Genomic DNA, 26,043 nt, shown 5'->3' with positions numbered 1-26,043 from the left:
TCACCAACTTTCTCCTCCAAATGTGAAAATATTCTGTTAACACTGACCTACATAGGCAGAAAAAAAAAAAAATCACGATGATAAAATAAGGGAAATCAGAGCTCACACTGCAAGATGTGTGTGTTTATTTTTTCCACGCATTGTATCAGATTGGAATAACAGAGAATTATTGTGAAGGTGGTTTGATGAACCCTCTGCCAAGCACTTAAATTTGATTTGCAGAGTATCCATGCAGATGTAGATGTACCAGGAGGAAGGCTCTTGTGACAGATGGAATGAGTTCTATTCAATCCTGTTGTGACATTGTAATTACTGCTAACATGTCAGAGAAACTCAGAGGTAGTTAAATATTGCCATAATTGAAGCTATCCTAGAATGAAACTTCTACCAAGTCATATACAATATATAAACCTGTTCTATGAAGCTGCTACCCAACAAATTTTTAAGGAAATCAACCAAACCATTCATTTCATAGATGCAGAGGTTGAGATCCCATAACATCTCACTCATTTTACTGATATACAACTTATGGGGGTGAATGAGCAGGAAGTATGCAGGAGGGGGGATTTACTACACCTGGAATGACAAGGTCAATTTTGATCCAATGACAGCATATGCCACCCATGGGATAGTAGATATACTAATAATGGTTTCAACATGACTACCAACATATAGCAAAGTGGCACAGCTACCAGAGTTCCATCTCTCTCTCAGTCTTGTAATAAGGAATGCTCAGAACCAGAAGGCTCAGTGTGGTGTAAATATGTGAAACATGCAGGTAACTATGCCACATAGATGCACTCATGCTTCCTACTATCAACCAAATGAGCTTGAAAGGAGTCAAACAGTCGCCTTCCATGTGGCTTTCGGAGAATTGCCACACAAGTTGTACATGCTGTGTCAGTTGTGCAACAAAGCTGGTATCAGTGGTCATGTGAACATTCTCATACCCGTAAATGAAGTTCTGGACATCCATGCAGCATAGGCATTTGCCAGATCGTCATATTGTAAGGGCAGCAGTGCAAATCGTACAGCTACCACAGGACAAATAAAGAGGGCTCGTGGGCCTAGACATGTCAGCACAAACTGTTGCGAGCTGGTTATTAGCAGTGGGAGTACAGATGCATCCGTCTCTAGCCTGTCTTTCACTCACGCTACAGCATCGACACGTATGGTTCGACTGGTGCCATCAGACTATCATTTGGAAGATGGAATGGCATGCCATGATCTTTGGCAAAGGAAGCAGATTCTGCTTGCACGCAGGTGATGATCGTTTGCACACACAACGTGGACTTGGCAAGTGCTGTCTCACAACAGTGCATTTGTCCATGGCCCCACCACAGGCCTTATGGTCTGGATTGTGATAAGCTACAACTCTCATTCACCTTTGGTATTTTTGGAGGGGACACTAACCAGTGTTCAGTGTGTGCAGAACATTGGTAGTCATGTTCTTTTGCCGTTCTTGCAACAAGAAGGTCATGTGTTGTTCCAACAGAATAATGCTCGCCCAAACACTGCCGATGAAATCTATGAGATCCGCAAGACATGCAGCAATTTTCTGGCCAACATGATCCCTGGACATGTCTCCAATCAAGTATGCGTGGGAAATTATGGGATGAGAAGTGACTTGAGCAACTTGTCAACCAATAACTTTTACAAAATTACATGAACAGGTTGAGCAGGAATGGCGTAACATATCCCAGGACTGTATTTGCTATCTGTTTGATCTACTGGATGCCAGAGTCGGCACCTGCATTTCTGCCCAAGGAGGCTACACCATGTACTAATATGGGCATTTCAGAATGCTTGTGCTACTAACCTGTACATTTAATTGTTTCATATACTCCATATGCACTGCTGCAACAATAAATCTTGAATGAACTGGAAACCTCTAATAGGGTGTATTAATTTTTTTTCCAGATATGTACTTTCAGACCTGATAAAAGTATTCCACACAATAAACTATAAGGGATCCATCTGTGCTTCTTACAGCAACATACCTGTTGAGTTGTGGCAATGCACTAAACTGATATGAAAATCAGATGAAAAAATCATAAACTTCAATACAAGGCGTATCCAGGTTCAATCCTTCACCCCTTTCTCCAAACTTAAAGAGTGAGATAGAAAAAGTAATGTCCTTATTAACAACTCAGAGAAAATGAATCAACATGCAGCATCATGTTGCAAGAGGTTCCCCAGTTGTGCACAGAAAACTAGACTTCACATGGCATCTATAACTTTTTTTTCTCATTGTCAACAGCCAAATTTTGGAACAAATAAAGCACTATTATTGTCATCTTACAGTGCACTGAACATAGTTGCTGCTTTACACACTGCGAGTAATGCACTCAACTAAGAATGTGAACAGCCATACGGTGAAGGTTCCGCACCTGCCTGACCAGCAAGCAGCGATGTGCCAGCAGCGAGGCTGCAACATAAATATAACGAGGCTCTTGGTAAGCAGCGAGATGTGATGTGCGAGCAGCGAGGTGACAGGAGCAAGGCTGCCGAGGGCTAAGGGGGGCCTGCGGGCTTTCTAGCCCTCAGGGAAAGAAAAAAATATATAGTGAAGTCACATGCTTTTCTTCCAAGAAATTGATTTAAAAGTAGGTGTTACACAGGTTTTTAATACGGTAGTAACGGGAACTTTCTTATAGTTGCTTACAAGTCACCATTCATCTTTCAGAATATTAAAAATACCCCAAATTCCATAACCCCAAGTCTAGCCCTCCTCCCACTCTTGAACTATCATATGAGAGTCCTTGGTTGCTAAGACTAACTCATGGGACAGTCTAAAGAAAATCTTGTAATAAAGTGTTTGTGCAGCACAAATACTTAACAATATAGAGGCTACTTTACACATATCAAAATTACTTACCTTACATGAAACTGAAGTTATCAAGTGCACATGAGCACAACACTAGAAAAAAATTATAACTACTTCTGTGAAAGAAATAAATTAAAAATGACAGATACAATCCCATACAATACTTGTTTGATTTGGTTTGAAAAACTATTAAACTATTTAAGAACATGTAAGGAGGCTGATTCTAACACGAAATTAAAATCTTTTCTGATAGAGAAATGTTTATTTTTGTCCAATGAATTCAAAGACACAGCTTGTGATATGAATAAGCAACATATTAGCTGTATATTAATTAAAATATGAAATAAATATAAGATGCAACAGTTGTGTGCAACATATTTTTTGTAACTAATGATTGTCACAACTTTATTTTTGACTTTTGCAAAAACCAGTGCTATCCTGGCTCTTATCAAAGAAAATGTAAATGAATAAATTTACAAAGAATCTAAAATATATGTTCATCAGCATTAGGGGCATGAAAAATATAAATTAAATAACTTACATCAATCATACACGATTAATGTAATTTCAAAATGTTTCTCAATATGTGCCCAACGAAGCTCAAATGCCATAGAATCCACTGGAAACATAGACAACAGTACCTTCATCACAGTACTGATGACGAAGATATTTGGTTTGTGGGGCACTCAACTGGACGGTCATCAGCACCCGTAAAAAGTCCAATTTGTTTTACACAGTCCAATCTAGTCATTGTCGCGAATGATGATGAAGGCAACACAAACACCCAGTCCCCGGGCAGAGAAAATCCCCAACCTGGCCGGGAATCGAACCCGGGACCCATGATCCAGAGGCAGCAACACTAGCCACCAGACCATGAGTTGCGGACATCACAGTACTGAGATCGGCAAAAACTGTTTCCATACACAGTCCTCATGGTACACAGAATTCTGTCTGCTCTGGTTTGAGCCAATGTTAAAAAAGAATGGGGAGAAAGGAAGTAATGTAATGATTCTTCCAAAATTTCAGCTTTGCCTTCAAGTCCCTGGACACTGAAATATGCAATGTTAAATCCATTGTTAAGATCATTTTCATGTTTTATAATCCCTGCTCACTGATATTCACGATCCTGGCATAAATTACAACACTGAGGTAAGTGATTCAAGTGTTTCTGAATCACCTATCTTCCACACTGCACTGCAATGGCAGTTTATTCACTTCTAAGCCTATCTCTTTACCAAGGGTACAAGATATATTCACCATACAAGGTGTTTAGCTAACAATGTTGTGTTGCTTCTTGTATTAAAAAAAAACTGCTGATCAAAGTTCAACATGACTGGGGCCTCACTTATACTTAGTTAATCATGGAAGCCAGATAAATGGTTGAAAATCTTTAGCATTCCCTTTTTAGTTTGAAGTCTGTGCCTGGTATGTTCTTGATGATTCTCTTTACTCAGACATAGCAGGTGCATATTACAGTTTTTTTGCAGTGTCTCGAACTGGGAATTGTAGCACTCAATTTTCTTAGTAACACAAGACCATCGAGGTAATCACAGTGCACTGATATCTTTGTTATGGTGACATTTGTGATGCATATTGTGGTAATAACTTCCTGTACCTGCAACCTGTCAAGTTTCATGCCTTCTTCGAATGTTGCTCCATCTATTGTGTGCAGGTGCATGCGTAATGTGATACTAGAAGCATGCTCTGTCAGAATGCGCACTCACAAAGTAAAAATTCAGATGTTAAATTAATAAAATAAAATGTTGCTACACATTTCATTTGTCATAAAATGTTTTTTTTTTTTTCTGAAGAAATTAAAGAAATCGCCATATCACACATCTTATCCAGCTGAAAGCCGCCATCACAATTAATAAGACCTTATGCTAAACGTTTTCCCACCAATTCCTTAATAATTGAAAGACCTCATTGAGGGCAAAATTTCCCTGGCAGAATGATCCATAGAATATCCTATGGAGAAACAATGCTTGGCTATGGCTTGCTTATTTGCTGCCAAAGGCCAAGGTGGCAATCACACTCAATGCATTTTTCGAGCGTTGTGTGCGTTGTCTGCCCTATGTAGGCCTTGCCACAATGGCAAGGTATTCTGTGATTCCAGGTTTTCTCAATCCCAGATCATCTCTTGCTGAACCAAGAAGAGCACAAGTCTTTGCAGATGGGCGGAAGATTACTTTGGGATATGATGTTTCCTGAAGATCCTGCCTAATTTCAGCATAATACTGCCGACGTACAGGAGGAACGCCCTAGACTTGAACTGCTACTTCTCCTCTTGGTCTTGTGTGTGGTCATGTTTCTTCCTTCTTAAAGCTGTGCTGATATTATGTGAAAAATATCTGTTATATTTGAAAACTGATTGTACGTGTTCCAGTTCCTTTGCAAGGCTGTGTCCATCAGACACAACACGTGCATGGTGCACCAACGATCAAAGGCACTCATAGTTTGTGATGGTTGGTGACATTTAGTTGACTGCAAATAAAAGTCTAAGTGTTGGCTTATGATAAATAGATCCATCCACCTTCCGGCTGACCAAAATGTCCAGCAATGCAGACATCCACCCTTCTTCACTTCCATCATAAACTGATATTTTCATGGACAGTTCTTCACCGTGGGGCCACACTGCAAAAGTATCATCCACTTATCACCAGAAGATTTTAGGTTTATGTTCTGCTGAATCAAGTGTCCTCTCCCGAAAGTCTTCCACAAAAAAGTCTACTGCCTGATGGAAGAGAGTACTGCCTAGTCATACATACACACAAAGAAGGTCTTCCATTATGTCCTATTCTGAGCAATATCGACAGTCCAATATATGACTTAGCTAGACAACTTGCATCTTTACTGGGACCTTTTGTGCTCAAGTGCTCACATCATATTCACAACACTGGTGACTTGATTAATGGACTAAACTCACTTCAATGCAACAAGTCACTTATTAGTAAGCTTCAATCTCTTATCACATTTCACTAGAGTCCCTCACATCGATTCATTGTCACTTATCGCCAGTAAGTTCAAAGCTGCTATAACAGCACTATTTCGTCATGCTCTTTCCTCAATGTACCTTTAATACAACAGTGAATATTATAAGCAAATTGACCGTGCTGCCATAGGTAGTCCTCTGAAGACCTGTTCCTTCTTGCAGCATCTAAATTCCATCCACAAGAATATTAATTTATGATGGAAATGAAGAAGTTAGGATGTCTGCTATTTCTGGATGTCTTGATTAGTTGAAAAGTTGACATATCATTGGGGCATTCCATTTATCAAAAGCCCACATATACATACATGTATTTGCAGGCATCTAGCTGCCACCACCTAACACAAACTGGATGTCCTTCAAACATTAGTGCGCTGGGCACATGTTGTGTCTGACATAGCCTTACAAAGGAGCTGAAACACCTACAATCAGTGTTCAAAAATAATGGATATTTTCCAAATCATATTGGTAAAGCTTTACGGAAGAAGAAATCTGACCACCCACAAGAACAAGGGGAAAAGGAGCAGTTCAAATCCAGGGTGTTCCTTCCTATGTCAGCAATATTTTGCCAAAATTACTCGGAATCTTAAGGCAAATCTTCCATCCAGTCACGAAGACTTGTGCTCTTCACAGTTCAGTAAAGGATGATCTGTGATTGAGGAAGTCTGGAATCTACAGAATGTCTTTCCAGTGTGTCAAGGCCTAAATTGGTCAGATAATGCACACAGTGCATGAAAGGTGCATTGAACACGATTGTCACACTCGGCTTTCTCAGCTCAGGCAGCCATGGTCGAGCAATGTAACTCCACAGGACATTCCACGGATTATTCTGCCATGGAAATCTTGGCCTTAACGATACCTTTCTGGGATACAATTATCAAGAAATCAGTGGAAATTCTTTAATTTCTACAGAAAGAAAACATTTTATTAACAACAACAAGTCTGACACGTCTAGTAACATTTAATTTTGAACAATGGAAAATCCACCATGGATCCTTGCCCCTTCCATCTGCATCAATATAGAAAAGTTTCCTTATTGCCAGCCACAGGACAAGCCCACATACTATTCCTACATTGTTGCTTGGTTCATGGAATCCCCCCAAATGGCCTCACCACCAATTACCCATCTCCAGCTGTCACCCTTCCTTTCACAACGACCTCCATCCGTTCAGATTCAGTTCAACCCTTAACGCCACCTCAAAATACTCTCCACCATGCTCACTCCCTACTGCTGCCTCGAATCAACACTGTGCACCACCTCTACAACTGCCAAACCTCCCCCACATACCATCATAGTTGACAAACCATGTCACCCCACCCTCCAAAAGTTCCTCCCACCGGTACACAGAATCCAGAAACTAAACAGACCTGAAATACAGTCATGAACCTTTGATCCAAACGCCTTTGCCCCGCAGAAGTATCAGTCCTTTCCAGAAGCCTCATGTTTTGCCACACTCTCAAATTCAATCACACAGGACTTGTTGAAGACCTTCTCTCCTTCTCCCAGTCCCTACAGTGGAAACACTTTTTCACCACCAATCCTACCAGTCAGACTCAACTGAAGACCAATATTGAACCCTGCCTAAGTCAGTTCAATCCTACATCCAACCACAATCCCCCTCATTGCCTCCACAACACCCCCTGTTAACTCTCCAGAAATTCTTAACCTTGAACCTTGGCTCACCATCATTTCCCAAATCCCTCAACATACAAACTAACCTTACATCCACAGAAAGAACCACAGTCCACCATCTAGAAACTGGTCCCGACCTTATAATACTACCTGCGGACAAAGGCTCCACCACTGTTGTTAAGAACCACAAAGATATCTGGCAGCAGGACTCCACCACCTCTCAGATTCATGCACCTCCAAACCCTGCCACAGTGACACCATTCCAGAAATCCATGAGGATCTTCAGTTTCTCCTGAAATCCTTAGACCCATTCCAGACCTCTCCCTGGAGTCCATCTCTCTCCTCATCCCTAACTGTCCCTGTACTCCTACCTTCTACATGCTTCCTGATCCTTAAACCCAACCACCCAGGACCCCCAATTGTGGCTGGTTGCTGTACACCCAGTGAGAGAATCTCCGCTCTCAAAGATTAACACCTTCAGCCTATTACTCTCCTATATAAAACATATCAACTATTTCCTCCAACGACTCTCCACAGTTCCTTTCCCTTTACCACACAGTGCCCTGTTCATCAGTATTGATACCACATCCCTTTACACTAACATCCTAAAGTCCATGGCCTTACTGCTATTGAGCATTACCTATCCCGACACTGGACAGATTCCAACCCAAGAACCTCCTTCCTCATCACCAGACCAATTATATTCTGAATCATAATTACTTCCCCTTTGAATGCATTACCCAGAAACAAAACTGGGGTAAGGCTATGAACCCACATGGCATTATTTTATGCCAAACTATTCATGAGCCATCTACAGGAATCCTTTCTAAACACCCACAATCCCATACCCCTAACCTGGTTCAGATTCACTGATGAAATCTTTGTGATCTGGATCAAGGGTGAGGACACCCCATCCACATTCGTCCAGAACCTCAACATCTTTTCCCCCATTCCATCACATGGTCCTACTAAACACAACAAGCCACCTTCCTCAATGTTGACCTCCACTTCAAAAAAGTCTACATTTCTACCTCTGTCCATATCAAACCTACCAAACATCAGCAATACCTCCACTTTGGTAGTTGCTGCCCATTCCACACCAAAAACTCCCTTCCATACAACCTAGCCACCCATGGCTATTGCACCTTTCGCCATTGCACCTGCAGTGATGAGTGCTCCCTCTCAAAATATGCTGAGAGTCTCACCGAGGCCTTTACAGACTACAATTACCCTCCCAACCTTGTACAAAAACAGATCTCCTGTGTCTTATCTTTCCAGTCACCCACCACCTCCCAAAGTACCACCATCCGGCCACAGAGGAGCATTCCCCTCATAACTCAGAACCACCAGAACTGGAGCAACTGAATCACATTTGCCGCCAGGGTTTCTACTACTTCTTGAAATGAGGTATGTCCAACCCATTATCCTTCCCACATTTCCCACAGTAATATTTTGCTGCCCACACAATCTAAATGATATCCTTGTCCATCCATATACAACCCCTACTCCCAACCACTTGCCTCATGGCTCATACTCCTGTAATGCAACTAGATGCAAGACCTGTCCCATACATCCTCCCACCACCACCACCACCACCACCTACTGCAGTAAGGTCACAAATGTCACCTCTACAATCAAAGATAGAGGTACATGTGAAACCAGTCACATGATCTACAAGCTAAGCTGCAACCATTGTTCTGCATTCTACATGGACATGACAGCCAACAAGCTGTCTGTCCACATGAAACAACTGGACCACCCTGATGCTGAACAAACCACCCAACACGTCCTCCCCAGTAGCTGAGTGGTCAGTGCGACAGAATGTCAATCATAAGGGCCTGTTTCGATTCCCGACTGGGTTGGAGATTTTCTCCGCCCAGGGACTGGGTGTTGTGTTGTCCTAATCATCATCATTTCACCCCCATCAACGTGCAAGTCGCCGAAATGGCGTCAAATCGAAAGACTTGCACCCGGTGAATGGTCTACCCGACAGGAGGCTCAAGTCACAAGTATCCTCATTTCAATGACTGCTTCACAGCCTGCGCCATATGGATCCTTCCCACCAAGACCAGTTTTCTGAACTGTGCAGGTGGGAACTCTCCTTGCAATATATCTACGTTCCCGTAACCCTCCTAGCCTCAATCTTCATTAGTCATTGTCCTCACCCATCTAGCCCCTTCCCTGATCCCATTCCAACACTACACAGCCCTCTAGTCCACCAACGCATACATAAAGGTAGTGATGTGAACTAGCAATTTCCAGTGCAAAACACTAACCTGAAGAAGACTAAATGGTTGTCAGCTGAAATATCATGGCAAGAAGTCGACATTATCAGGCTGCAATACTAAAACTTCATGGAATATCATTAACATCAGCTACATTCCAAAAATTGCTCACTGCGGCAGTTCACAATATATACTTTCGATTGCCCTTAATTAAGCTTTACCATAGAGCTTCTGGATGAGTATTATTCCCCCATGCCAACTAGACAGATCTCAACTATGTATTAGTGACGACCATCCATTAAAATGGATATATGAATTCACCTGTAAATACAGATTCTTAGCACTCCTTCCACAACAATTACAAGTACAACAGAGGGAGAAATGGCCCTATATAGAAAGAACTAATTTTCCACAGTTTAACCTGCTAGCTGCCACATAACTAGACCTTCATAAAGCCACATATGATCTCTCTCTCTCTCACACACACACACACACCAACTGTCCAAAATCAATCATATTAAATACAGCCTAGGTAGCTGAATAGTCCTGTAAATGTTTCACAGCAAACATAACTGGGAAGTATCAATCTCATGGATTTGTATAAGGTGATTTTGAACAAATAAAATATAGCCTTAACAATTTTGAAATAAAACTTAACTTACCGGAAACAAATATAGGTATCAATAATGCTGGCATGAAAACCGTAGTGCTACCTTGTTTTGAATACTGTAATTTTACCTGCTCCCCAGTTGCCTTATATACACTACTGGCCATTAAAATTGCAACACCAAGAAGAAACGCAGACGATAAACAGGTATTCATTGGACAAATATATTATACTAGAACTGACATGTGATTACATTTTCACGCAATTTGGGTGCATAGATCCTGAGAAATCAGTACCCAGAACAACCACCTCTGGCCGTACTAACGGCCTTGATACACCTGGGCATTGAGTCTAACAGAGCTTGGATGCCGTGTACAGGTACAGCTGCCCATGCAGCTTCAATACAATACCACAGTTCATCAAGAGTAGTAACTGGCGTATTGCGACGAGCCAGTTGCTCGGCCACCATTCACCAGACGTTTTCAATTGGTGAGAGATCTGGAGAATGTGCTGGCCAGGGCAGCAGTCTAACATTTTCTGTATCCAGAAAAGGCCCGTACAGGACCTGCAACATGCAGTCATGCTTTATCCAGCTGAAATGTAGGGTTTTTCAGGGATCAAATGAAGGGTAGAGCCACGAATCTTAACACACCTGAAACGTAACATCCACTATTCAAAGTGCCTTCAATGCGAACAAGAGGTGTAACCAATGGCACCCCATACCATCACGCCGGGTGATACGCCAGTATGGCGACGATGAATACACGCTTTCAATGTGCGTTTACCGCGATGTAGCCAAACACGGATGCAACCATCACGATGCTGTAAACAGAACCTGGTTTCATCCAAAAAAAATGACGTTTTGCCATTCGTGCACCCAGGTTCGTCGTTGAGTACACCATTGCAGGCGCTCCTGTCTGTGATGCAGCGTCAAGGGTAACCGTAGCCATGGTCTCCGAGCTGATAGTCCATGCTGCTGCAAACGTCATCGAACTGTTCGTGCAGGTGGTTGTTGTCTTGCAAACATCCCCATCTGCTGACTCATGGATCGAGACATGGCAGCACGATCCGTTACAGCCATGCAGATAAGATGCCTGTCATCTCGACTGCTAGTGATACGAGGCCGATGGTATCCAGTACGGCGTTCCGTATTACCCTCCTGAACCCACAGATTCCATATTCTGCTAACACTCATTGGATCTCGATCAACGCGAGCAGCAATGTCGCAATACGATAAACCACAATCGCGATAGGCTACAATCTAACCTTTATCAAAGTCGGAAACGTGATTCCTCCTTACACGAGGCATCACAACAACGTTTCACCAGGCAATGCCGGTCAACTGCTGTTTGTGTATGAGAAATCAGTTGGAAACTTTCCTCATGTAAGCACATTGTAGGTGTCGCCACCGACGCCAACTTTGTGTGAATGCTCTTTAAAGCTAATCATTTGCATATAACAGCATTTTCTTCCCTTTGGTTAAATTTCGCGTCTGTAGCATGTAATCTTCGTGGTGTAGCAATTTTAATGGCCAGTAGTGTAATTATCTTCTGGAGCAATGTAAAACTATTCTTTTAAACATGCGAGGAGTACAAATACTTTGTAAAGTATCTAATTATAGGTAGTACAGAGATTCTGGATTCTTCTCAACACTTCAGTACTATTATTATATTTTGTTAGCAATCAGTTTCAATTGAAGTGAACTACAAGGGGTAGTCAAATAAAACCCAAACACCTGCCACAGTGGGACTATGGAATGGTTGGTTCCATTCAAAGGAATCACCAAATGCATTGACACATTTATATCACTGGGAGATATTCCTGTTTCGTAGAATGCGGTAATGGCACCCACTCTTGCACTTCCTTGTCCAACTGAAACTAATGTCCATACGCCTTTCTTCAGGTTGCAAAATATGTAAAATTCCGGCAGTGAAAGATGTAGGTTGTATGGAGGACATTGCAAACTTTGTCAACCAAACTGATGAAGCATAGCCTTCATCCGACTGGCAGTGTGGTGTGTGTGTGTGTGTGTGTGTGTGTGTGTGTGTGTGTGTGTGTGTGTGTGTGCGCGCGCGTGCACGTGCGTGGGGAGCAAACATTATCGTACAATAGCATGATTCAATCGAACAACATTCCTTTCACTGTGTAATTTTCACATCTTTGACGACCTGTGTGGACATCAGTTTCAGTCGCACAAGGACATGCAAAAGCGGGTGCAGTTACAGATCCATGAGCAGTCAACCGTGTTCTACGAAACAGGAACTGATCATCTCATCCTCAGTGGGATAAACGCCTGAACACTTGTGGTGATTACGTTATCATTTTAATACTCCCCCCCCCCCCATCCCCCCCTGATGGTGTGTACATACGGAAAGTCACAAAGACTATGTCTTCTGGAAGCTTAACCAGTGGCGTAGCATGGTTGAAAAGGTTGGGGAGACTCTGCAGTCATTATAGGGAGACAAAATGGTGCAATAAACAATAACTTAAACAAATGAAACAAAATGCATCAAATAAAACAACTACTACTATTACTACTACTACTACTATCACTACCACCGCCACTAATAATAATAAGAAGAAGAAGAAACGATGACAAATTTGTATAGCTCCAGCAGCAAGAGAAGAAGCACTTACGTTTTCTTGTACACAAGTGCAATGCGCCTGTCTTTTCTTTCCACGAATAAGTCTATAACTCGGTCTGCAATGATCTGATCACTGGATAGCTCTCCAAATAGTGTCTTTTCTATTGCTAACGTGCTCAAACACAACAGTTGGATGTTGGATATTGAATTCCTTAAATAATTATTCACTCGTTTTAGAGTACTCATGCTTCGTTCACTGCTTGCTGTAGTTGCGGGTAGGGTCAAAACCAAACGCTGGAACTTCGTTGTTTCTTCATAAACGGAGTCTAAATCATTGTTGACAATGTACTTTAAGAGGATTCTTGGAGATAGTGTTTTTTATCATCAACATATATATTCCACAGTTCATTTTCAAGTTGTTCTTGTTTGAAAAAAGGGTACTGTTGTAATAATTTAAGTAGTTTCAACTTTGGGAATTCTTTTTGATAGTTCAGGAAACACTTTTCGTTCAAAAGTTCAACAAACTGAATTTGGGGAAAGTCTTGAAACCTTCTTTCCATCTGAACAATTTGCAAATCCAGTATCTCGTAAGTTAGTGTCCTGAGAGATGTCTTGACTGTCACAGAACGATAAGTTGCCATTCAAACACAAGCTGCATTTAATGCATTCATCAACGAATGTTTCTGTTCTTAATTGTCGTAAGTTTCTCAAAACAATTCTTATTTCGTCTTGGCAAGCAGTGATACTGACACATTTTGACTGAAGAACATTAAAGAGATGACCAACATAAACAAAGCACCCTCGGTAGAAGCAAAGCAAGTAGACAAACATAGGATAATCCATCCGTCTTTTCATTCCCACAGCACAGCTCAAAGATTTTGGGTCCCACTGAGAGTCTGTATCATCAAATATATAATTAAAAACACTATATAGCCCTGAGAAATGACTAGATGTTGTTGAAACTGCCCTGGGACGAAAGTTCCAGCGAGTGTTGCCCGCATGTGGCAGTTTAAATCCTTTCTCAGTTAACAATACAGTTCGTTTTGATGATTTGCTGAAAACCGAATGGAATGCATTAAGATCACTTACAAACATGCGTACTTGTCTTATGATTTTGGAGGAATGTAACAGTACCAAATTCAGTTGGTGTGCGTAACAATGAATAAACAGCGCATAGGGCCTGAACTGTTTTAGTCCTCTTTCTCTGCCCGCTGTTGCTGAAGCGCCATCATATGTTTGACTAACCATTGATTAGACTGATTACTGACATCTCTAGCTTCAGAAATCCTGACTACACCAATTTAGCAAACTGTACCGTCAGTACAACAAATCTTTGGCCCTCTGATCACTCTTGCCAGATAACTGAAACATTAAGAATTAATTATTCACACAGTACACCCAAGGTGAAGCAAACTAGATGTGCAACTGGAAAACTTTAAAAGTTTACAGTCTTCACTGTACTTGTAATGATGTGTATTGTGCAGAAAACTTGCAGACAGATGGAAAAACCAGAATGAATTTTTTACTCTGCAGTGGAGTGTGCACTGATTCTGCAGATTAAAACTGTGTGCAGACCGAGACTCGAGTCTAGGACTGTCACCTTTTGCAAGCAAGTGCTCTACAAACTGAACCTTTCTTCCTACAGTGTGTGTCATGCAAGTTTCACAGGAGAACTTCTGTGAAATTTGGAAGATAGGAGATGAAGTACTGGTGCAAGTAAAGACATGCTGATACGTCATGAGTTGTGCTTGGCTAGTTAAGGCCACAGGTTCGAGTGCCAGTCCTACTAGGATGTTTCCAAGTTGAATAACTTTTTTAAAGCATTATTTAAATATCTGAATGTAACATGTTCGATTAATTTCACAAGAAAAAAAAAATGTTCAAAACTGTGTAAGACTGTCCTATAAAATGAATGACGGTGGGTGAACATAACAAATTAAGTCCGGTATAAATAGACAATCACGTTGCTCATTTGTAATTTCCTCTGATACCTACACGAAGTTATCCAGTATTTCACTACACTCGCACAAATATCTATTGAGCTATCAGGTCCCAACCCATCACAATCTTGGAAATTGTGACATACATAAAAAAACAGGGCAAATATTCATAACAAAATTATAAGGTCCCAACGCAACAACAAGCTTGGAAATAGTGACATACAGAAAAACAGGCAAATATTCATGACAAAGTTATAAGTTTCAGCGATTCTCATTTGCTATCGTATACTACCATCTAATTGGCTACAGTAATAACAATGAACTGATCAAATCAGCACACTATAGAAGAGCTGCAGCACTGTAAGTCCACTGCAGCTGAAAATTTTTTTATATGAGGAATCCCCAAAGACATCAGATACAGATAACCATCAGTCGGGTTGGGCAGCCTACTAACAAGACTTGAACCTATATACTGCACAAATTGCAAAAGAAAAGATAGTAAACTACATTAACATTAGCAAACCAAAACCTAGCACTGATAACACCCAACTGAAAAGCGAGTGTGTATGCTGTATACTGTTATATGGTCAGTAATACTTATTGCCCATTTTATGAATTCAAGTAGTTTAGGTATGAACTATGGTACATGTTATCATAGAACTCCCAATTCAGTACAAAAACGAGTATGTGTATGAATGGATACAACTGAATCACAAATGAAATGCAGGAAATAGTCTGCAGTGTACAGGGATGAAATTTCGTCAATTATTCTTAAAAATTGCAATCCTTTACTCTTTCCAATTCTAGTTCATCTGACCCAGGAAAGTTTAATAAATAGTGTAAAATTCGCTACAGTCCACCGCAAAAAAGAGGCAGTGCTGATAAAGTTGAAAACTACTGACGTTAAGTAGTGTTAAAAAATTATTTTACTCAGATTAGACAACTTTGTCTCAGAAACAGTAGTACGAGAAATACAAAATTCTTTTAGAAAAGGTTATTCATCATTATCTGCTATACCTCATCCAGTACATCCCATATCAATAAAATAGAATAAGAAAGATAGGATTGCATGTACATTTCTATAGTTGATTTGGCACAAGAAAATTCCTGAAAGTTACACTGGACTGCTTCACATGTCAATCTCAACCAATCACGCAATGCAATTATGTGTACATGTTTATGGTAACACCTCAGTGTTGTGGCAGCTGTACAGATGACTGCCGTTTTTATCCGCGAACACTTGCACTTCAGAGTGGAATGTTGGAAACAGCACTGCCAGCTGTCAAGGAGCTTCTTTCAACAACTCTGGTATAGGTTTATCACATGAATTTGTTGTAATTTATCACGAGCTGCTAATTGATAAAGGTGAAACCTCAAAATATCAAAGAAAGTCTTTAACACAAGATATATTGGATTATACAAACTGGAAAATGAAGACACTAACATTATTACAATATAGCCTAGAGCTCTAGTCCAGCTGTGGTGAAGTGTAGTGTGCATCAAGAGTCAATCTGGCTCCTGTATTGTTCATACTGTATATCAATGACCTGCACATTATGCACAATTGCAAGGTATGCGAACAACAGTTGTTAGCTGGGGACTCACAAAAAAATATGGCACTGCAATGTTTTAGTGCATATAAAGTTTGAAGAGTTACTCCATATGAAACTGCATAATCTTTAAGCTTAGTGTTTTCTTTTCCAATCAAACTCCTTACTGAAGAGAGTGATGTTTTTTGTGTAGCATTAGACAGATATCTGGGCAGGAATATCGCATTTACCTTTCATGCCAAAAAATAAGAAAATAAATTTGCACAATAAGAACATTGTAGTGAGTTATGAGCAAATGTGTATGGTGTATCTTGCACTCATCAATCCATACGAATATTCAAGGGAAGGGCGGGGGAAGCTGTTATATTTTTACGTACATTTATTTGTAAATTTTTCTGCCAACTTCCAGAGAATAAAGTAGAATGAAAACAAAGAGAGTTGAAAATGACAAGGAATTCTACAAATTACACGCTATGTTTAACTCAGTATACTTTCCAGCTGCTTGCATGAGGGTCTCCCACATGGATGGACATGTGACCAGACAACTAGTAGAATACATAACAGCCATGAAAATGCACTTATTCATACACCAACTATGCCTGCCGTTAACAACGTATCACAAATAGTTCGTAAGTCCACAGAGCAAACCAGCAAACAAAGTGTTTGAATATGGCATGGCACAAGTAAAGATCCTTTGGAGTGCCAGGGGGAGGAGAAAACCAGGAAGACTGACTTCATGTTTGTTGGCAGACACAAGTGTATAAGACAGCATCTAATTTTCATCCTAATACAGTCATTGTTTGCAAACTTGTGTTCACTATCATAGTGCCAATTGAAGTACTGATATCAGCAAGTACTCCCTACAATTTTATATTGAGTAAATAATTACTTGTAAGAGTTTTGAGAGTTTGTTGCTATTGCAGTTCTTAAGGCAATTGTGTGACACACATACTTATCATATTTTCGTACTAATCCTTCACAAATGCTGTATTTCTCTGAACTGCAAATTCTCTGAAGTTACTGGTGTGCAAAAATGATATGCTAAGTACAGATGTAAACAAACTGTTATTGTATTTGAATATTTCATATATTTTTATTGCAATTAAATAATTTATGGTAACTACTTTAAAATGGTATACACATTTTCTTATTATCACAAAAATCACTGAATTCTGTGGCTTAAACATGGATGATTGTTAGTTCTATTGGGGGGGGGGGGGGGGGGGGGGAGATTGCAGCAAACCAGGTGGCTTCCTTCTCCTTGTTATGTTTGTTTTTCTACACCCTCCCCCCTTCCCACCCATTTTTTCCCCGAATATCTTCAAGATTATCAGATTATCACTTATATGGAATGTGCACAGTACCAAAAATCTTGAATAATACCTCAGGGCTTAGCCATCTTTACTTTCATTATCTAGTATATTTATTTAGTTGATCAAAATCTGTTGGTGTGACTTAGTTTATCTAGAATAATTAAAATTTTGTTACTGAAATACAATCTCATTTTTTGGCAAACTAAACAGTGTAATTCAACAGCAATTATCACCTTATCTGAAAGTTCTCAGTGAAACAAATCTTAATCCACTACCCAGTGATTCAGATTCAGAAACAGAAACCTTTAATTGTAATTTGTAGAAATACAGCAAGCAACAATAGATAGGTCAAGTTTTAATTATTGCAATCTTATAAAAGAAAGGCTATTGGAAGCCAGTCGAATCTGTCTGCAGGAGGTTATGTTATGAGCAAGATCTGTGCCAAAAATTATTGCACAATGTAAGTAAACAAGTTTGCACAAATCAAAGTCGTAACAAGGTGTGAGTTTCATTTACATTCTGTGTCCGAGAGTTTATACAGTGACTGTTTTGCAATGATTGGCTGTGGACTTGTAATTAGTCTCACAAATCGTCTTAATTTACAATAATGCATTCTGCAGACTGTGACAATAGTATTTGACTGTGAGCTACGTTATTTCTAAATTATACTTACCGTGCAAATCATTTTCATTTCAATATTACAACTTGTACGGACAGTGAAATTAGTGAATGTGTTAATGATTTACTTGCCACACATTAATTAGTGTCAATAAGGAAGCCTTTGTTAGTTTACTGCACTGGAACAATGACATTATAGGACATCAGCAATGTGTGAGACACAATCTGGTCATAAATCACAGGTGGCATAATCCGTATCACTTCAGGCAGCAGGATTACCTTCATAGTCTCAGATGTTATTAAATTTAGCAAATGTTAAAATTCAGGAGTAAGTAAGAAACACACACTTTTTAGGTTTTCTCCAAAAAAATTCCTGTCCCGAGATATAGGCATCCAGACATGACGCTGTGAACACCATTTTGAAGATGCGAATTTCGGATTTTTTTTTTTTTTTAATGCTGTATCTCTAACAGTTCTAGATATTTTGTTAGAGGTTTTTTTATATGAAAGATAATTGCTTTATGATTACAATGATATCCTCCATTTGGGCATATCTGTCAAAGTTTTTTTATTGTCACCTTTTAAATTTTTTTATAATTTACAGATTTTATTTTTTCCAAAAATGCCACTCCAGAAAAGTTAGATTTTTTTCTGTTGATTAGTACCATGTATTACTATATTCTCTGTAAAGGAGAGAATCTACTTATAAGCTGGACAGGCTTTATTTTAGAAAATCATTTTTTTTAACTTTCAAGGCTAATGTATATCTTCACTGAAGCTGTTTCTTACGAATTTCTTTGTTACAATGTTTATTTCTATTGCCTTTGTTACAGTTATTTCTGTTCACTTACATTGTTGGAGTAATTACTTTTTACTTCCATTGTTGGAGTAATTTCTTTCACTTTCATTGTTGCTGATATTCTTACACTTTTTTGTAGTTTGTTGTCAGCTTCTTTGTCATGGTTGTTCATTGCAGGTTTCTGTATTGTAGTTGTTCAGTGCTAATTTGTTTACTGAAGAGACTTCTAAGAAATCTGAGACCATCCAGTGAGTTCCATGTTTTCACAAGGAATTTGCCAGTTGACACAGCAGCAGTGTGTTTTGTGAACAGGACTGTTTGAAATGTCTTCTGACTGGGACCACAGGTGAGTGAAGTGTGCTGACTATTTGCATATCAATAATAGAGTGAAAATAAAAAAGAGAGAGAGACTTTGTTCAGATTGGGAATAAGTGTTCTCATTTGAAGACTGTTTCAAAATGAAGTTTCCAGTGAAGACTTTTTGTATTTTAAATGTTTTGACAGAACAACAATGATACTATCTGAACTAGGTGAAGCCTTCATGGTGCAGATTCTGCATCAATAGAGGAAGAATCAGTCAACTACAGAAGTAGGTATAAGTCCTGTTAAGAAACCATGGTCAGTTAAGTCAAGTCAAGTCATAAGCTCTATGCATCAAGAAAGCACAGAGAAAACAACTAAAGCTACGCATGAATACCCTACAGCAAAACTGACCACTCTCTTCAAAGTAGAAATTCCATCTTCAGAAGAAAATGAACCAAAGCACTCTTGCACCTCTTGCCAGGAATTTTTCACAAATAACAATTGAGCTGTTGTGCATCCTACAGTGAAATGGTGCAAGTTTTAGCTATTATTTCAGATACATTTTCAAAGAAAACAATTTTCAACCACATTCCATCAGTATCAAAGTACACGGTAAACAAATCAAGAAATGTGAGATCTGTAGAAGCAGCTCAAGTTCAAATAGTGCAGTCATTTTATCTGGAAGATAAATGGGACTGTTCTTGCCAGATTGCCAACAAAAAAGACACTATAACTCTAACAGCTGAAGGTCAAAAAGTTGTGAAAGTGAAGAGGTACATGACTCACAGTATTGAAGAAACCTTTGCAATTTATAGGAGCAAATGGTTCAAATGGCTCTGAGCACTATGGGATTTAACATCTGAGGTCATCAGTCACCTAGACTTAGAACTGCTTAAACCTAACTAACCTAAGGACATCACACACATCCATGCCCGAGGCAGGATTCGAACCTGCGACCGTAGCAGCAGCGCGGTTCCCTACTGAAGCACCTAGAACCACTCGGGCACAACGGCTGACTTATAGGAGCAATTATACAACTTCACATGTTGGAAAATCAAAATTTTATGCACTACAACCAAAGTGGGTAGGTCCACACTCACCTAGAGATGTCTGTTTCTGTGCGTACTGTGCAAATTTTGAACTTTTGTGTGATAACTTTGAAAAACTTACTGGAGCAAGTGACATGTGGCACCTTGGTTGGGGGTATGAAGTCATTAGTAGTCTGTGACAAGGCAAGAGACTTGTTTGTTTTGAGAATGTGGTTACTGCCATGAAAAGGGAGGACTGTCTTTACAGACACTTCACCTGGAAGATGTAGCAGATAACTCTGCAGGAATTATGTATGCGACACAGCATCTGAAGAAACTGCAACAACACACTGCTGAAGTGTAAGAGTGTGTAGAAGCTGAAGAACTATGTCTAGTGCTTCTGAGATTTTGCTAAGAACTGGTCTGTAATTCTCCCACAAGAAGTACAAGTGTATCAGAGTAATGACCAGGTTTCAGTTTTTACAAGAGTGACATTTTCAAAACAAAACCACAAGTGTTGCAGTTGTAAGTGATGACATAGGACATAACTCAGCACATATATGCTTTGCTAGCAATGCGCAAAATTCTTCAACTGCAAACAGGGGCAGAGAAGATCATCATTATTTCTGATGGTGCTTCTAGCCATTTCAAAACTTGTTACCAGCCGTTTGAATTGAGTAAGTTGCTTGTGTCAACTGACTGGGTATACAGTGGTACTGGTCACAGGAAGGGACCTTGTAATGGTGTAGGAGGCCTGCTGAAGCACCATGCTACAAAACAATCTTTCCAAACCAAATATAGCTGCAATTCAGAATGCTGATGATTATACGAGAGTTGTGAAATCTTCCATCCACATACCTGATTCTTTTGTCCAAAGAGGAAATCGAAGAATTCCATGAATAGAAAAAAGAAGAATGATCTAAACAAATTACTCCTGCGAAGGGAATTCAGTACACACATTTTTGGACTCAAAGTGATGGGGGAACTCTTATTGCATGCACTTTAAAGAGCAACAAAGAAGAAATTTCATTCTTTCGGCCAACACCCAGGAAACAGCAGAATAATATTCAGACTCACAACCTGAGAAGGGGGATGTTTGAGGTCATGTGTATGACTGTGACTGGTGGATTGCAGAGATTATAGACACCAGTTATGCATTAAACGAAATTGTAATGAACGTTATGCTACCACATGGGTCCCCTGCTGAATATAGGTTTCCGGCTGAAGGACAGCAAGAACACCAACAGTGCTCACTTCCTGTTCACAATGGTTTGAAGATTGTCAGTTCGTCAGATCCTATTGGTTCAACAAGAAGGCTTCACTCTATATCAAAGAAAGATAGTGAAGAAGTGGAACACATTTTTAGTTCATTGACTTGCTAATTTCAATACAAAACAGAGTGACCAGAAGTTGTATAAATCGAAAGTCTTTGGATCTCTAACATACATTTTGGAACCATTAAAATGTTTGAAAATGAGTCTCTTACTCATCTTTCAAAGCTAAAATTATGTTAAATAAGGATACATTTTGATTTTTATGACCCTGTTACGTAATAATGTGGCAATGATAGCAAAAAATTTCAATTGTTTATTAAACCTGTTCAACCCGAAAGAGGAAGCTCTCCTTTTCAGGGAATGTAGAACTATATGGTACTAATCAACAGAAAAAAAAAATCAAAATTTTCTGCATTAGCATTTAAAAATAATTCCATAAATTCTAAAAAAGTTCAGAATGCTAAAGTAAAAGAACTGACTGACAGGTAAGTCCAACTGGAGGATTTCTTTGTAATCACAAAGCAATTATCTTTCAAACAGTAAAAAAAAAAACAACAAAAATCTGGAACTGTTCCAGAGATACAGCATTTTAAGTTTTTTCAAAAATTTACATCTTCTAAATGGTATGCCATCTTTGGAGGGCTGTATATCTGAGCAGAAACTTTTCTGGCAAAAACAAAAAAATATGCATTCCTTATTGAGTCCTTCATTTTAACATATTCTAAATTCAATAACATCCAGACTATGAAGATAAGATTTTTTCCTAGACTGCCTGAGTTGATATGGACTATGTCAGGTGACTCAACATCAAAATGCTATTAAAGTATTTGAACTGTATGCCTTGTGTGCAATATATCATTTGAAATAGTTTACTCGAGACAAACACATTTCAGTCAGATTCGATGCAGGCACACCCCCTGATTGCATATTGGCACAAGTAAATAGGGTAATGTTACAATATTAACAAACTCATAGCCCCAGAACAAACCTCTCAATTCATGATTGCTCTCAAGCCTATGCAGTGTAAATATTTTAAAAATGGATGTTCATGAGAGAGAAATTACTTACACTGCCATCAATAGTATTTTCTACATCTATAGAATTTGTTTTAAAATGCAATCAACATAATAGTTTAAACAATGATGTACACTTTTATAACAGCAGGAAGTATAGTGATTAGCAAAGTCCAATGTACAACACAATCCTTCGTGTACAGGTACGTAATAATTTAACAAGCTCTCAAAAGTACCATATCTCAATATGGTTGCACGAAAATTGCTTTTATGAATTATTTCACTAATTTAGAATTTGCAGCTCTTGTATTCTTCATTTGCAGTGTATGTCACAAATAAATGTTTTAGAGCATTAAAGAATACTTAGCACAGGAATGGATCACCTTCAATTGCACCATATTAATTATAAGCAACTTGATATATTGCGCCAGTACAACAGTTCCCTGAAGGTACCAGTATGGTACGAATTTTAACACACACACACACACACACACACACACACACACAAAATCTGGAGTAAACTGTTATATCACTATGGAGAATAAATAACTAGGCTACATGTATTTATGTAACTTGTTTATGCACTTATATGTACCACATTTTCTTTTTCCATTGCTGATATATCAGTTATATAATGATCCATGGCCAGCTATATTAATTCCTAAAGTAAAAGTCGTGAGGTACATTAAATTGTTACTAATGTCGATAATTCGTTCTGTTATGATGAACAATGTGATCATGGAGAACCTGAGCTAGCAGTTGGTGATAAAAAGCTGCTGCAATTTTCAAATTAGCATCTTTCTTGTCAATTTAAAAAAAAAAAGGTTAAATTCGGTAAATCCAAGCGCAAATAGCTGACTGCAACTTCATAACAGTTTCTATAGCCGCCTCACATTGTACAGCTTCATTTACTTCGTAACTCCCTACAGGAAACAAAAAAACTGCATGAATAAATAAATACATGTAACAAGCTCTTTAGAATGTTGTCTGGGAAGTACGTTCAAGCCACTTCTTCAATTTAAAGGATTGGGGGGGGGGGGGGCTTGCACATGGAATTATAGAAGCGCAGTGGCCAGAAATCCGATTCCATCTATTGCAGTATGAAGCTACGTACATGACCTATCTTCAGCAGAGTAACATGCGTGGTCTGAAGATGCGTATGTTGAATGGCCGTATCTCATACATAATCAAAACATATTCGTGTGGAAGGTGGCCCGTAAATACAAGTAAATAAGCCATAAAAGCCAATACAACTCATGACCTTTTCCTTAATTTGTAAGCATACTATACGCACAATATAACTTCGGACTCTTTGCTGTGGTTGCTCGTAGCGTTAAAACACGATCATCGCTTACACTTTGACGCATGTACAGTTTCCTGGTTAAGGTTGGCAACGGACGGAAACAATCCGAAGCTGCACGAACTCATTCGAATTTCACCAATTCCTCCGCGCCAAAACTTAGAAAAAAAAGCCTCATCCCCAAGGTCAAGGATACTCACCTATATTTACTGCAGTTATCTTCAAGAGTCCTGATAACATAACTTTCGTAAAATATCGAAGACAAAAAACCTACTTTAAGCCATAAATCGTATATATTAATAACATATATAAAATAAATCATGAGTTGTCACTTAAAATGTTACCTATTTTTACCGATAGCAGTTCCATACCGATGGGTTGATCAACAAATCAAAAGCCACTAAAGAGGCCAAAGTCTTCAATAAAACAACTGATATGTAGACCAAACATCAGCTAATAAGCAGGCAGCATACATAACAAAATAATTAATAAACGAACCCGTCGCATTAATTATTTTAGCTCCAGTATAGCTGATATTTTTGTAAGTTATTTGACACGAGTTCCCGAGCTAGGTCAGAAGGTCTTTTTTGGGAATATGTAATGTATTTTAGTGGTGTTTGTGCTCCGTTGATGCAATCTGTTGGATCGTGACGATGATTCCCCATCATTCGCCTTCTACAGTCGTAATTTGTCGCAGTTGCAAGAAATTTCACATATAATCGTCACGCGTTGAAACTGGTCACATACAGATTCATCCTATCTAAACGCGGCTGTAAGTGGTATCACAAGACAGTGATGACGTATATGAATACGCATTACACCTTACCATTTGCGGATACAGTATTACGTTTAAAATGTTCGCTTAGTTGACCTAAGTTTTGTGTTTCACTGGCCTGTCAAATAACACAACAAAAATGTCACCCTAGTACAAAGTGCAACAATGCACGTATAAAAATTTTAAAATTAATTACATAGCACACACACACACAGATTCCCAGCGCACAGTAGTGTCCCTATTCAGTTCCAGATTTACGTGCACTGGAAAACATTTAAGAGGCACCGGGAATAAAGTAAGTGATTGTCAACCTCACGTTCAGCATAACCTAAATGCATCAACACCGTCTAGCCGACGTTTCTATCAAGCAATTACTTAGAACATAACCGAACGTCAATACAGTAGTTACATAATTAAGCGAATGCTGAGAAAATCACGATCAGTATTGGCTATGACATTCGGGGGTTAGCACAAAGACATCGAAAACTGAAGAAGCACGAGTTTAGCAAATGAATACGCAGTCAAAATTAGGCATCTGAGGCGACAGTATTAACTGTTCATGGGTACAGAGACAAACGAAGGGCTTTTTCACATTGCAGAGCATACGAACTCAAATGACATGCCATTAAAAAAAGAATAACATTTCCAACCATTTATCACACCAACCTGACATTCATAATAATTGTCTTACCTTGAACACCACCACATTCACCTCAGCAACACTGCTGACATTTTCCTAACTACACTTTCGGATATATCTGATAATCCCCGTCAACAGTGGTAGCAACCTGCAACATGAAAATTCCCTGCTAATGTTATTAATTATACCACACTTGTTCGAAAAACAAAGCAAACTTACCATTATTCCGCCAATATGCTCTCCTTTGCGCCCTATATATCATATAGTAGTCATATATAAATCTATTAGTGCTTCTTTCAATTTATTACACAAAAATTTCTCGTTTGCAGTCGCATTAGTCATTAAAAAGTGAAAAGTATGTAAGAAGTAAAGCGGATGCGCTGATTTAAATTTGTTTACCATGAACACGAATAAACTTTGAATTTGTATTTCATATAAATGATTGTTTTTTAAGGTCATTCAGCGTTAAAAGTCGCGCCTGATAGGCCTAATTCATTTAGGTATATCAGTAGAGTATAAATGCAGCTGTAACAGGTCACTACAATAATATATAAAAACACATATATCGGAATAATTACTGAGAGTAGTGCGGTCATGGGTGTCGAATGCGCTTGCTGACCAGAG

General features: G+C 39.1%; 1 protein-coding gene across 1 annotated transcript in view; it reads right to left on the bottom strand.

Annotated features, from left to right (window-relative positions):
* The window catches only part of LOC126470187 (maternal effect protein staufen-like), a 202,927-nt gene extending 177,418 nt beyond the window's left edge, over window positions 1-25,509 (bottom strand). The window contains exons 1-2 of the mRNA XM_050097847.1: window positions 25,471-25,509; window positions 2,391-2,428 (exon numbers count right to left, since the gene is read on the bottom strand). The gene's annotated coding sequence lies outside the window, so the exon portion shown is untranslated. The remainder of the gene's footprint in view (window positions 1-2,390; window positions 2,429-25,470) is intronic.
* Between the last annotated feature and the right edge of the window lie 534 nt (window positions 25,510-26,043).

Source organism: Schistocerca serialis, chromosome 1, assembly GCF_023864345.2.
Source record: "Schistocerca serialis cubense isolate TAMUIC-IGC-003099 chromosome 1, iqSchSeri2.2, whole genome shotgun sequence".
NCBI lineage: Eukaryota > Metazoa > Arthropoda > Insecta > Orthoptera > Acrididae > Schistocerca > Schistocerca serialis.
This window is presented reverse-complemented; position numbering and strand designations above follow the sequence as displayed.